The sequence below is a fragment of the Panthera uncia genome, assembly GCF_023721935.1.
Source record: "Panthera uncia isolate 11264 chromosome A1 unlocalized genomic scaffold, Puncia_PCG_1.0 HiC_scaffold_16, whole genome shotgun sequence".
Lineage (NCBI taxonomy): Eukaryota > Metazoa > Chordata > Mammalia > Carnivora > Felidae > Panthera > Panthera uncia.
The window spans coordinates 5,906,161-5,919,933 of NW_026057576.1; the positions used below are offsets into that span (position 1 = coordinate 5,906,161).

At 37.3% G+C, this 13,773-nt stretch overlaps 1 protein-coding gene across 2 annotated transcripts in view; it reads left to right on the top strand.

Moving 5' to 3' along the window:
- Window positions 1-13,773, top strand: part of CDK8 (cyclin dependent kinase 8) — a 112,248-nt gene that overhangs the window by 37,803 nt on the left and 60,672 nt on the right. The window lies entirely within an intron of this gene.

Here is a 13,773-nt window from a genome sequence, read left to right on the forward strand (position 1 = left end):
TAGCTGTCAACGAGTTAACTTGCTTTCTCTAAGCCTTAAAGTGTTCAGCTGTAAAAAAAAAAAAAAAAAAAAAAAAAAGATAAATTTTTTCATAGGGTGTTGTGAGAAATGAATCAATCATTACCTTTACAGTGCTTATAACAGTCCTAGGAACATTGTAGTCATTTAGTGAATGCCTTCTATTATTATCATGATCATTGTATATTTTAACAGGTTTCCTTTTCTATAATATTTTCTTCCCTAAGCTTTTGATTTATCATACTTTACTTGTTTTTATTTTGTATATATGGCTTCTCTTTCTCATTCTACTGTGGGAATTTCTTGTCTTTTCTCCAAATGTAAAAGTTCCTCATAACTAGATCCTTCAAGCCTGGATTTCAGGCCTTCTCCCCCCCTTCCCCCCACTCTCTTCCTATGTAATGTCATCAGCTTGCCAGCTTCAAATATCATTTAAATGCTGAGGACTGTCTGATTTGCATCTCCAGGCCAGACATCTGTTCTGAGCTCAAGACCCATTTATACACTCATCGACTCACTTTCATTTGGATGTATGAAAAGTTTCTCAAGCTGAACATGTACAAATTTGAATTGTTTCTCTGTATTCTCCTTTACAGTTGGCAACATTATCCACCTAATTACTTATGTCAGTAATTTGGAAATTATCTTGGGTGTATTTCTCTTTGAGCCTCCAGTCAGTCACCAAGACCTGCTCATCCTTATGTTCAAAATATAGTTCCAGTCTGTCCTCTTCTCACGATCCAATCAGTTGCATCTTCTCTGCTCTTAATCTAGACCAAGCCACTGTTACCTCTTGGCTAGAAAACAGACATAGGATTTTTTTAAAATTATGTACACCATTTTTAAGTATATAGTTCAATAGTATTAACATTCACTTGTGCTACCATCACCACCATTCATCCCCAGAACTCTTTCATCCTGCAAAGCTAATACTCTATACCTATTGCAACTCCCCATCCCCCTCTGCCAGCCCCCGGCAACCACCATTCTGCTTTCTGTCTCTCTGAATTGGACTGTTTTGGGTACCTAATAGAAGTGGAATCACAGTAGTTGTGAGCCATACCTACTTTTCTAACTTCATTCTCAGTAGCATACCCTGTTAAATATCTTCACTTCTTTTTCTTTACCATTTCTTTCTGTTCTCTTTCTCTTCTGTCTCTCTGCGTTCTTCTGCTCCACTGCTCCTCTTTGCCCTTTCTTCTGTCCCACAAATATATATTCAAAAATATGGATTAAGGGGCACCTGGGTGGCTCAATCCATTAAGCATCCGACTTTGGCTCAGGTCATGATCTCAACAGCTCATGAGTTTGAGCCCCGTGTCAGGCTCTGGGCTGACAGCTCAGAGCCTGGAGCCTGCTTCGGATTCTGTGTCTCCCTCTCTCTCTGCCCCTCCCCTGCTCTCTCTCTCTCTCTCTCAAAAATAAATAAACATTAAAAACAATTTTTTAAATATGGATTAAATTCTCCAATCAAAAAGTATAGAATGACTGAATGGAAAAGAAAACAAAATGCAAATATATTTTGCCTACAAGAGACTCTCTTTAGCTTCAAGGATACACATAGGCTCAAAGGGAAGAGTGAGAAAAAGATACTCCATGCAAGTGGAAACCAAAAGAGAGTAGGGATAGCTGTACTTATGTCAAAGTAGATTTTAACTCAAAAGCTGTAACACAAGGTAAAGAAGGCCATTGTATGACGATAAAGGGATTATATCTTTATGGGATATAACAGTTGTAAATCTATATGACCCCAACGTTGGAGCACCCAAATATATTAAGCATATGCTAACAGATATGAAAGGAGAAATAGTATAATATAGTAGGAACTTCAGTACTCCACTTTCAATAATGAATAGATCATCCAGGCAGAAATCAATGAGGAAACATTGGATTTGAACCAATGTTTTATATATATTAACATTTATATATATTAACATATATATATTGTATATATAATATGTACTTAAAATATGTATCTATATATAATATATATATACCATTACATCTAACAACAGCAGAATATACGTCCTTCTCAAGCACATGTGTATCATTTGCCGGGATAGACCATATGTTAGGTCACCAAACAAGTCTTAGCAAATTTAAGAAGGTTGAAATCATACCCATTGTCTATTCAGACCACAGTGGTATGAAACTAGAAATCAGTAACAGGAAGGAAACCTGGAAAATTCACAAATATGTGGATATTAGACTACACACTCCTGAACAACCAGTGGATCAAAAAAGAGATCAGAAGGGAACTGAAGAAGTAGTTTGAAACAAACAAAGATGAAGTCACAGCATATACCAAAATTTATGGGATGCAGCAAAAGCAGAGGAAAATTTACAGTGACAAATGCCTATATGGAGAAACCTGAAAGATCTGAAATAACCTCACTTTATAAATCAAAGAACTAGAAGAAGAACAAACTAAACCCAAAGTTAGTAGAAAGAAGGAAATACCAAAGACAATAGGAAATATCAATGAAACTGAGAGCTGGTTTTTTTGACAGATGGAACAAACTATTAGACTAGAAGAAGGAGAAGGATCAAGTAAATAACATCAGAAATGAAAGGGGACATTACAACTATACCAAAGAAATATAAAGGATCATAAGAGATTACTGTGAATGATTATATGCTAACAATTTAGGTAGCCTAGAAGAAATGGATAAATTCCTAGAAACATATAGCCTACTAAGACTGAATCATGAAGAAATAGAAAAATCTAGTCCTAAAGTAAGGAGATTGAATCCCAACAAAGAAAAGCCTAGTACCAGATAGTTTCCTGGTGATTTCTAAACATATGAGGAAGGATCCTTCTCAAACTCTTCACAAAAATTGAAGAAGAAGAAACACTCTTAAACTCATTTTGCAAGGCCAACATTACCCTGATATCAAAGCCAGATGAGGATGCTACAAGAAAACAGGCCAGTATCCTTCCTGAATATAGACGCAAAAGATCTTGACAAAATATTAGGCAACTGCTTTTAGTACCACATTAAAAGGATCATATGCTGTAATCAAGTAAGATTTATCTCCGGGATGCAAGGATCTTTCAACATAAACAAATCAAGAAATGTGATATATCACATTAATGGAATGAAAAATAAAAATCATATGATCATCTGAATAGATAAAGAAAAAGCACTTACCAAAATACAACCTCCTTTCATGATTGAAACCTCTGGACAAAGTGGATATAGAGGGAATGTGCCTCAAAATAATAAGGCCATGTAAAATAAGACCATGGCTCACATCATACTCTGCAATGAAAAGCTAAACACTTCTCTTCTAAGATTAGGGTGCCTACTCTTACCACTCCTGTTCAACATTGTCCTAGTAGAACAGTTAGGCAAAAAAAGATAAAAGGAAGAAGTAAATTTGTTTGTTTGCAGATGATATGATCTTATATATGGAATATTCCAAAGACTTCACCAAAAAACTGTTAGAATTGGATTCAATAAAATTGCGGGATACAAATCAACTTACAGAAATTTGCATTTCTATGCACTAACAACAAAGCATCTAAAAAGAAATTAAACAATCTTATTTAAAATAGCATCATAAACTTTAAAATACTTAGGGGTAATTTAACCAAAGAGGTGAATATTTGAACAATGAAAGAAATTGAAGACAAATAAATGGGAAGCATATCATGTTGGTTAAATGGAAGAATCAATATTGTTAAAATGTCATACTACCCAAGGAGTCTATGGTTTCAGTGCAATCCCTGTCAAAATTCTGATGGTGTTTTTCACATAAATAGAAAAAACAATCCTGAAATTCGTATGGAACCACAAAAGACCCCGAATTGCCAAAGCAATCCTGAAAAAGAACAAAAATGGAGGCATCACCCTTCCTGATTTCAGTCTGTCATACAAACTTATAGTAAAACAGTATGGTACTGGTATGAAAATAGACCAATGGGACAGAATTGAGAGCCCAGAAATAAACTCTTGCCTATACTAATATGTGACTGATACCTGACTAATAATACTAATATGTCATCTAATATGTGACTAAGGGGTGAAGAGCCAGTTAGATCTGTGCTTTTGTAATTCAGAAGGCGAATGCTATGAACAAGGGATGGCAATAAGGTTGGAGAGCAGGGATTTGATAACTGACTAGATAACGTGAAATGAAGAGGAAAAATAAAATAATTTCCTGATTGTGAGTAAATGGTAAACCACAGAGTTTGACAAGTTGTGAAGGTCTGAGGACCACTGCTGAGGGTGAGACTGGGGGTAGGCCAGTGTTTAAGAATTTCTAAGCACGGAAGCAGATCCCTCTGGACTTTATGTCCTTTCATTTCACCTGCTTTCTTTCATGGTCCAGAGTTTGCAGAAGAGGGGAAAGATCTCTGAGAGATTTTGCGGGTGTAAGTTTTCTTTTCTTTTCTTTTCTTTTCTTTTCTTTTCTTTCTTTCTTTCTTTCTTTCTTTCTTTCTTTCTTTCTTTCAAATTGTTTAATGTTCATTTATTTTTTTGAAAGAGAGACAGTGGATTGGAGGAGGGGAAGAGAGGGAGACACAGAATCCCTAGCAAGCTCCAGGCTCTGAGCTGTCAGCACAGAGCCCAACATGGGGCTTGAACTCACAAACCATGAGATCATGACCTGAGCCTAAGTCGGATGCCCAACCTACCGAGCCACCCAGGCACCCCCTGCAGGTGTAAAGTTTCTAATTGGTCTTAGGTGTCCATCACTTTTAACTTCTTACTCACCAGATATTCTTTAATTTATTTGACTTTTTTCCTTATCTCACATTTTATTTTGGAAGTATCTTAGACTTCTTACATGTAACTTTCATTATCGATCCGTTCTGAGAAATATAATGTGGAAATACAAACCAAAGAACATTTCCAAATTTTTGTAAAATCCTCAGTTTAAATACTTTTGCTGTTAATTCATCTTAAAGAAGGAAATCAAACATTAAATCCAAGTTAACTCTGAAGCTGTGGCTAATATGTTTTGGAAAATTGGGTTACTAGGATGAAGTAGCTTATGTGTTTGTAGTTCTTTATAGGTCGTTTCATATCTAGATCAGTGCTTCAAACTCAAAATAGATTTATAATTAGTTGGCCTTCATGCGGGTATTCTTATTCTTTGATGTCAGATTTATAAAGTATATGTATACGTTTTCATCTTGAAGTACTTTATAATAGTGGGAATGAAGACAGAAGTTACCCAGAGTCACCAAGCTAGTCTTGCAAGTGCAGTGATGTGTAGTGTGAGAGAATTTGTCATTGCAGGAGTATGTGCCGGACCTGCTGTGCAGTCATAAAAATATATTCACTTTTCATTATAATCCTATAACTGTCTTCTCACAATCGATCTTTTCTCCAGGTGTCTATTCAACAACAGTTTTACAGGCCTTTAGTTACAAAAGTTGTATCAGCCTGATACATGTTACATGATACAGATTATTTCACAAAATAATGTGATCTATTGTTTTGTATGACAGGTGTCATTTAGAAGTATTTAACTCTTGGGGCGCCTGGGTGGCTCAGTCGGTTAAGTGTCCAACTTCAGCCCAGGTCATGATCTCATAGTCCGTGAGTTCGAGCCCCACGTCGGGCTCTGTGCTGACAGCTCAGAGCCTGGAGCCTGCTTCGGATTCTGTGTCTCCCCCTCTCTCTGACTCTCCCCCGTTCATGCTCTGTCTCTCTCTGTCTCAAAAATAAACAAACATTAAAAAAAAAAAATAAAAAAAAAAAGAAGTATTTAACTCTTTAAAGGTATACAACATTGATTTATTAGTAGTAGCAAGGCTTTTCCAACATGTAGGAGGTGTTAAGAGTTTGTTAGAATCTAAATTTGTACCTCTTTTGTGAACTGTTTGAAAATTGGTTTTCCCCACTACCTTTATGTTTTGGGATTAGTCTAGTTCTGATAATCATAAGATGTCCCCCCCCCCCCCTTTTTGTATAGTCTTTTGTGCGTTGTCTCTTGGCTTCAAATCACTCAAAGTATATACTTTGTTAAATCATAGCTTTTATACACGATTTAAATTTTTTTACCTCTTTGCTATTTTTTAGTTTTATATAACTAAAAGATCATAGATCTGTGAATGCTACAAATAAAACTTGAAACTTCGGGTAGTCTTTTGTTTTAAGGTCTCTTGGTCCTCTTTTTGTTCATAGAATATAATAGTAGCAGCTTTAACTTTTTTAAAGTTTATTTATTTATTTTTTTTCCAACGTGTTTTTTTTGTTTTTTTTTTTTTTTTAATTTTTGGGACAGAGAGAGACAGAGCATGAACGGGGGAGGGGCAGAGAGAGAGGGAGACACAGAATCGGAAACAGGCTCCAGGCTCCGAGCCATCGGCCCAGAGCCTGACGCGGGGCTCGAACTCACGGACCGCGAGATCGTGACCTGGCTGAAGTCGGAGGCTTAACCGACTGCGCCACCCAGGCGCCCCTAAAGTTTATTTTTGAGAGAGAGACAGAGAGAGTGAGCAGGGGAGGGGCAGAAAGAGAGGGAGAGAGAGAATCCCAAGCAGACTCTGCACTGTCAGCACAGAGCTGATATGGGGCCGGAACTCACAAACTTGGGAGATCATGACCTGAGCTGAAACTTAAGAGTCAGATGCTTAACCGAAAGAGCCACCCAGGTGCCCTGATAATAGCAGCTTTAAATGAAAAGCTTCTGATAGCTTGTACTCCATGCATTGCCGGATAAGTTGTTAGGAGGGAGTTTGAATCTGTGTGTGTTAATGATAAGCAAAGAATAGTCTATTTATTAGCTCATCTTGGTAGAGGAGGTGTATTCATTTACACATGACCCATTTATTGCTGTAGTGAACTTGCCTAAGAGTATTTTACCGGAAGCAATTTGTAATACAGTTGGTAGTCACACTTCCTGAACAGAGCCAATGTAGCATATGGTTGGAGATGCTTTCTGCAATCAAACTGCTGGGTTTGAGGTCCCGGTTTGCTGCTCTCCAGCATTGTGACTATGGATCCCCTGTTTCCTTTTATGTAAAATGGGATAACAATAATGTGTTGTTGTGATGCCATTATTAAACAATGCTTGCACATAAAGGACAGTCTGTGTCATCAGTTATGTCACCTACATAACTGATACTTGTTTTTTTATAACTGAGTTAAAATAGTACTGTGGGCAGTCAGTAACTTAATTATTACTAAAATTATCTTCTTCCTCTGTGTGTGTGTGTGTGTGTGTGTGTGTGTGTATACATATAGGTGTGTATATATGCACGCATATACACACATATAGTTAGCTATATTCATCTGTTTGTGTATATCTCTACTGTATATATGCAGATATATAAATGTACATATGTGTATATATGTATTTATGTGCACGTATTTGCATATGTATTTTAAAATGTGCTTATGTATGTGTACATAAATATTTCTGTAGAGAAACATGGAGCCATGCTGGCTATATATAACTATATACGTGTAAATGACATATTTTATGTACACAATTTCAGAGCATGTGTGGCATGAACTTTAACATGTATTTATCTTAAGTGCTTAATATAGTACTTGGCTGTGGAAAGTGCTTGGTACATATTATAATATTCTTCTAGGAATCTTATTCCTTGTCTGCCTGCCAAGAAGTTAACATTTATTGAATATTCACCTGTGGAGAAATGGGCTTTCTGATATTTTGGAAAGTTGGAGGCAAAGGTATATAGTTCCCATTCCTGGGAAATAACTTTGCTTCCTCCCTTCAGATAATAGTGAGTTTGCTTTAAGAACTAGGAGAACACAGCCCTTGTAAATCCACTAATAGAGTAATTTTTTACGGAATGGTATGAAAGTGTCAAATGTAAAAGGTTAGTTAATGTTAATATTACCACAAGACTTCAGCTTCTCCAATCTGGCACGGCCCTGCCTTTCAAGGAGAGACTCACTGGGAGCTGATGCCCCTCCTTTACCCCCATCCACTCTGAAATATGCTGCATGTTTCATTATTCTGTGTGGCCCTCTGCTTCCTGGTTAGATGTTACATCTTCACCTAGTTACAGTGAGACCCTATCCGGTTCTACCTTATGTGTAATTGGTGCTGGGGCAGTGAGTGAGTGAGTGGAAGGAAACAGGGAAGAAGAGAGAAGTTTCTTCTGGCCAGTTTTTAACTTGTTTGAAGCACTGTGTTTGGAACTGTTCTTAGGCAAGGTGAGTTTATCACTCCTTAATTCCACTCCTGTTTATTTATGTATCGAAAATAGCAAATTTTAGTTTTGGAACTTGTTACTCAACTTTTAGATTATTGACGGTAGCTTCCTAATTACCCTTCTTGCCTCCAATGTTGATATTTCTGTTGTGTGCTAATGTGTGATCTTTCTGTAAGTTTAGTCTAGTCAGACCTTGTTAATTTTATTGTGTTTAACACTGTCAAATATATCTATGTAATTCTGTTGAAATTTTCTTAGTTTTATTTATCTTTGGCATATACCAAATTTAATTCTTTTCCCACTGTAATTTTTTCCCCAGAATTCTAGGAAACCCTATTTTTGTACTTGAGTAGGGATAGTTCCATTTAACTGGTTGTTTCTTGTTTTTCTGTACATAGAATTGAATTGAAAATACTGTTAAGTACATGGCATACTATCATTGTCACTCTGTGCAAGGTCCTATATTTTATTTTTCATTCCCATCTCTTCTCCTACTATAATCAACTCCTGTTCTTTTCTTTTCTTTTCTTTTCTTTTCTTTTCTTTTCTTTTCTTTTCTTTCACTTCATTTCATTTCATTCATTTATTTATTTAGAGAGAGAGCTCGAGCAGGGGAGGGGCAGAGGGAGGAGAGAGAATCTTAAGCAGTCTCCACGCCCAGCGCCGCACCAGGCTCGATCCCACAACTCTGGGATCATCACCTGAGCTGGAATCAAGAGTCAGACACTCAACTGACTGAGCCACCTAGGTGCCCTCTCATTCTGATTTCTTGAGTATAGATCCTTTCAGCCCCTATTTTAATCTAAATATCTTTATTATATACTTGTACCCATGAAAATATTGCTTGGGTATGGTTTAGTCTCATTCCTCTTAAAAATGTTATGTTTCTGCTTAGCTATATGTAGACCCAGTTCATTGCTTTTGACCAGATATTCTCAATACTGTATATGTACACACCATGTGTTACTTATGTATACATAGTATGCCCCTATTTGCTTCCACAACAGTGTCCTCCTTTGACACTATATGAAACCTTTCCTATGGTATATAATCAATCAGGAAAGGAACTGCTGGTGTAGGAAGTATACATACTTAATACCACTACTCCAGATTGCTTTCGAAAATGTACCAGTTTATACTGTTATTAATAGTACATGAGGTTACCATTCCTTTACGTCTGTCACCAGTTTAAATGAGAACCTTTCAATAATGTTAAATGTTAATCTTTAAAGATACTGGAAACAAAAATAGAAGGGAAGAGTGAGAGGGTAGAAGTCCATTGATTTCTTTATGTAGAAAAACTTTTATAGCCAGATTTTTATTTATAAATTCAGGTTTTACGCTGTGTTGCTAATGACAGAATAAACCCTCTGCATGTGAGAGACAGAGCTGTAATGTAATGACTTCAGATCCCATCCGGTTCATTTGTTCAACAATGAGCATTCATAACAATCTTTTCAATTACAGAGTGTTGTTGACAAGGTAGAATGTACATTAAGGGAGAAGAAGACATTTTTAGGGTGTCGTAATAACATCAATCTTGAATAATTAAAATAATACTTGGAGTATAATATGAATATTTAAGAAACATTTGAGTATATTCGTATGCCTGATGTAATAGTACTTTTAAGAAAACAGTATTTGGGGCCAAGTGGAAATAAATTAGTGGATATGTGAAATAGCAAGAAAGACCAACCATTTGGGAGAAAAATACTATGCATTGATTTCTGGTTTTAGCGTTTCTTAGTTCTTGGACCATGAATGTTAAGGAGAAGAAAAATGATTATAGACAACGAATATTAAGATATGGTTCTTGGGGGCGCCTGGGTGGCGCAGTCGGTTAAGCGTCCGACTTCAGCCAGGTCACGATCTCGCGGTCCGTGAGTTCGAGCCCCGCGTCAGGCTCTGGGCTGATGGCTCAGAGCCTGGAGCCTGTTTCTGATTCTGCGTCTCCCTCTCTCTCTGCCCCTCCCCCGTTCATGCTCTGTCTCTCTCTGTCCCAAAAAAAAAAAAAAAAAAAAAAAAGATATGGTTCTTGAAGTCAAGATGCAGTGACTATAAATAACTTTATAGAGTTAATGTTCAGAAAAATGGCACTTTGAGAAGTTGATTTAAAAAGATTGGTAAGTAGTTTACTTTGATGGAAAACCCCCACATGTAATGATATTTGATCATGTTACTGTAATCTTATAACTGAACAGACAGGAAGGGACCAAGAGTTACTTTCTGACTTCCAAGCTCAGCAGTTTGTTAAATTCTGCATAGCTGTTTCTCCAAACAAGGTGAAGATGAGTTTAAAGTGTGAGAACTAACAAGTTTAGCGTGAATTGCTTGAGATCATGTAGATGGGAGATACTCACTTGTAGGTTTACAAGAAGGTTTATAATTTCTTGGAGCTTGGCATCTGGAGCTGCCAAGAAACTCGAAAGTAATTCCTGAAAGGGCATTCTTTTTCACTGCTGTATCTTGGAGACTATACCTGTGCCAAGCACAGGAACCTCCCCCAAAGTGCCAAGAAATCCCCTCAAATCTAGAATTAGTAATTTGAGTAATTTTTAAAATAAACTTGGGTTGCTGACAAAAAAGTTAATTTCTAGATTTCATTTGTCAGACGATCGAAAGAGTCGAATGTGTTAATATGACAAGGGATTTTAAGCAAAATATAGTGTGGCTAATTAGAATGTGCTCTCAGAGTGTACCCAATTTAAATGAAAGGAAGTGTTGTTTCAGTTTGCTTTATTTAATGCACTATAACTTCATGTGAGATTATTGGTCATAAGGCCATCAAGAATGCACCGGTGGTCAAAGTTTATTAGTCTGCCGTAGCAAATGACAGTGGACGTCTGGGAACTGTGAGGTATCTCAGCAAGAGGGAGTGGGCAAGGGCTTCGGAGGGTTTGGGCTTGGGCTGCATGGTCTTAAGGAAAGACTGGGGGAGTAGATCAGCTCTGGATTGGATACTCTCATGAAATGGGGTCTGTTTGGTAATTGGGTATCTCAGCATTCTCTTCAAGAGTAGGAGTGAAGCAAAGCTGGGACTCACTGGTAAGAGAACAGTAATCACTCATAAAAGGGCCATTTTAGTCATCCTGCAGCTGTGCTGTTGCCTTAGGCAAACTTTATTTCCTGTGTGCCTTTGTACTGGCATTGCCTCTAATCTGTTAGGTATATCACAATCTGATTATCAGCGGAGTTTATTTTCGCTGTTCTCAGCCCCTCATTTTGGCCAAATTCAGCCATTCAGGACACTGTTCTGTAAAATCCAGATCTTCGCTCTTGCCGGAATTCCATTGATCAGGAGGCTGTTCAGAGAACCTCAGTTGTTGGACTGAAGTGAGTTCTTTATGTATACTTTTTGTTGTTGTGAGGTTAGTTGTTGAATCATCCAAAGCAAAAATGGCCGTGCACATGTAGGACTCTGGAGTCATTTGAGCACTGCAGTATGGCACATGCTGAGATTAACAGGTTTTGTAATCTGTTTCTAAGCAAAGAGCCAAGTCCCAAGTGTGGTTTTGGTGTAGACAGAAACTTTGCTAGGTTTGACATCACAGGGGCTCCCTGTTCTGTTTACTATTTTGAGTTGACTATTTCAGGAGTTGCTTAGTAGTTGAGTGTGATTGCCCAGGAACTAGAGTGAGCGGAGTTGCACCCAAAAGAAAGTGGCTAAAATCTCAGTAATTAGCTTGTTTGCATTATTTTAGTGAAATCATGAGCAAATTGTAGCCAGGTATTGGATTCATACAAGGAGTGATTAGGATTATAAAGAGCAATATTAAGGGTATTGTTATTAGACATAGCAGATGTCTATTAATAATTCAGAAATTTAAACCAGCATAGAGGATAGAAAAGAGCTGTGGAATGAGAGCATGCAGATTTAAGCCTGACAGTCTTTGGTTCTTGCCATTTAGATCTTGTTCCATGGGTCCTGGGTGGAAGCTGTCTCATTCTCTAGGATCATCTTCTGGAGGATTCTTAGGAATCCTCAATTTGAGGTCTCTGGCTGGGATGGTCTTCCAGTAATTTGAGGATGTGTTGTCATGTCACGGTAATTGAGAGCTGTGCATCCAAGGAGTTCTGCTGTTGTAGTTGTCAACAGAGTATGGCAAGGTCATTTCCATGGGGGTTCAAGTGCAGTCTTTCCCTAATGATGCTTCAAAAATAGCCAGTCACCTAATCTGACAGCGTATAGAGCTGATTAAGTATCTAGCCAGGGAAGATAAGGTTGAACAGCTCTGGAAAATTAGGTTAACCAGAATTTTTAGAATGGGAGAAAGCAGCTCCTCTATTGATGTGTATATAATACACAAGGATGTAAGGCTTTAGTCAGTGGTTACCCAAGGAGTTAGAACATATTGTGAACAGTGAGGACTTGAACCAACCTGCAAGGCTTCTTGATTTCTACCATCAAGTGTGTTATGTTCGTTCTTAATTGACTAGGATACTGAAACCTAGAAACAAAAATATTGAAACAGTCATTGTACCAGTTTTTCTCTAAGAACATGAGTCTGCCTCTTCTCAGCTCAATGTACATAAATCGCCAAACATATGTACATATGTATATATATGTGTATATATGTATATGTACACATATATATACACACACACATACACACATATGTATATGCGCATTAATACATTTTATTTGCATTTAATGTATAATGGCTGAACTCCTTTAAGTTGTCAAATAAATCAATTTGGAGAGAACAGAGTTTTTAAAATAAGAAATCCAAAGGTACATTAAGTGTAAAAGACATCCGCTTTATTATTTTGATTTTGGGACCTAAATTCACAAAAGGCAAAATCAGATGATAATAATATGTGAACTTTAGTCGTGGTATCCAAAGGTAAAAAGTAGTTCCTAAGCCATATTTGAAAATACTAATTGCAGTAAGAACAATAATTATTAGGACCTTTAATCTTTTTAAATAGATTTTATTAAAAATGATTTAAAATATGTCTAAGGCCCAAGGATGTATCTTTAAGAGCATTCTGTCCCAAACTGGAAACACTAAGATTATTAAAAATACCAAATACTTAAGCAAGTTAGGGGGCTGAATTCACATCTCTGTAGCATTCGGCCGGGGCAGCTCATTGTCGTGCACAATCGCTGAGATTCGTGCTGTGGTCTAGCATATCCTCCCAGACCTTTTCCCTCGGTAGCCGTCATACTGCAGCACAACAGTGACGGTTGCTTATGATCTGCTTACAGATTATTGCATAATAAAGATAATTACATCTTCAGGTTAACACATTACGCTTCATGTAATTCACAATTTTTACTACGTAACTAACAGTGATCGGCTCAGCTGTTTCTTTCTTTCTTTTTTGCTTCTCCCGTAAAGCATGACTTTTTCCATGAAGGAAGTACTGTACTGATTTACATTCTGGCTCAAGCTCCTTGATCTGGCTGACGACTCTGTAATGTTTTTCTGTCATTGCAGCTGACAATGTAGTTCTCCAGAGCAGGCTCTTACACCCCAAACAACTTCTCTTGACGCTGTAATCAATACCTCATGATTTTACGTAGTGCAGTTAGGCCAGAGCTTCTGGCTTCTAAAACCGCTGTTGAGAAGTCCACAGGTATCCTGATTCCTGATTCTTTTTTTTAAATT